Genomic DNA, 1685 nt, shown 5'->3' on the forward strand with positions numbered 1-1685 from the left:
GCATCTCTTTCTTTAGGTTAGGGAAGTTTTCTTCTATACTTTTGTTGAAGATATTTACTGGCCCTTTAAGTTGAGAATCTTTGCTCTCTTATATACTTATTATCCTTAGGTTTGTTCTTCTCATTGTGTCCTGGATTTCCTGGATGTTTTGTGTTAGGAGCCTTTGCCTTTTGCATTTTCTTTGACTGTTGTGTCAATGTTTTCTATTGTATCTTTACACTTGAGATTCTCTCTTCTATCTCTTGTATTCTGTTGGTGATGCTTGCACCTATGACTCCTGATCTCTTTCCTAGGTTTTCTATTTCCAGTGTTGTCTCCCATTGTGATTTCTTTATTGTTTCTATTTCCATTTTTAGATCTTGGATGGTTTTGTTCCTTTTCTTCGCCTGTTTGATTGTGTTTTCTTGTAATTCTTTTTGTGTTTCCTTTATAAGGGCTTCTACCTGTTTACCTGTGTTCTCCTGTGTTTCTTAAAGTCCTCTATCATCATCATGAGCAGTGATTTTTAGATCTGAATCTTGCTTTTCCGGTGTGATGATGTATCCAGGACTTGCTATGGTTGGAGAATTGGGTTCTGATAATGCCAAATAACCTTGGTTTCTGTTGCTTATGTTTTTATGCTTGCCTCCCGCCATCTGATAATCTCTAGTGCTCCCTGCTCTGCCTATATCTGACTGGATCCTGTCCTTCCTGTGACCCTGGTTGTGTCAGAACTCCTCAGAGTTCAGCTGTCTCTGTGATCTTGTAGTTCTGGGATCCTGTGATCCTGAGATCCTGGGTGTGTCAGAGCTCCTGGGAGTCTGGCTGCCTCTGGTACCCTGAGATCCTGGTGTGACCAAGCTCCTGGGAACCCTTGATCCTGTGATCCTGGGAGTGTTAGAGCACCTGGGAATGGAGCTTCTTCTGAGTGTTGTGGGACTGGCTGTGGAGTTGGCACCCAAGGTCTGTCCAGGGCACCAGACCAGACCAGAAGGAATCCATGCCACTGGTTGGGTACAGTTCCTGGGTGCCCAGGTCCCACTGGTCCCAGTTACTTCCAGTGTTGGGGCAGCTGTTGTGTCCTCCTCACCCCAGATTTTATTGAGTATACATCCTAGGGCATTTCAGTGAGTATGAGTGAGTTTTATATGAATTTATATTTATCTACCCAATAGCCCTGTGAAGTAGAAACTATTATTTTCCTTTTACAGATAAGAGATTAAATCTCAGAGGTACCATACCCCAAATCACAGAGCTAGCAAGTAGGGATCTGAGATCTTGGCACAGGAGCTAAACCTAGGTTTGTCGCATTCTAATTTTTTCACTCGAGCATGATAAAGATGTGCTGTAGCACAGGAAACAGATTGCATAGTACTGATAGTAGTTTTCATTGACAAGATACTGTAGTTTTTCACTTTAAAATCTATATTTTTTTAAGTTTCCTAAATCTGGGGGTGGGTAACCTGTTGCTCTATAATGAGGGAGTAAAACACTTCTCACTTTTAAAATCAGGTACATCCTAAGACTGTTACTTCAGAAACATTGTAACAGTTCATAAACTCTACTAATTTGTTCTAAGTAATGTTGATTTCACATTTTTTTTTTTTTTTTTTTTTGGTTTTTTTCGAGACAGGGTTTCTCTGTATAGCCCTGGCTGTCCTGGAACTCACTTTGTAGACCAGGCTGGCCTCGAACTCAGAAATCCG

General features: G+C 41.2%; 1 protein-coding gene across 1 annotated transcript in view; it reads left to right on the forward strand.

Annotated features, from left to right (window-relative positions):
- Nbeal1 (neurobeachin like 1) overlaps positions 1–1685 on the forward strand; it is a 162006-nt gene that overhangs the window by 143066 nt on the left and 17255 nt on the right. The gene's annotated exons all lie outside the window — the stretch shown is intronic.

The sequence above is a fragment of the Mus pahari genome, chromosome 5, assembly GCF_900095145.1.
Source record: "Mus pahari chromosome 5, PAHARI_EIJ_v1.1, whole genome shotgun sequence".
Lineage (NCBI taxonomy): Eukaryota > Metazoa > Chordata > Mammalia > Rodentia > Muridae > Mus > Mus pahari.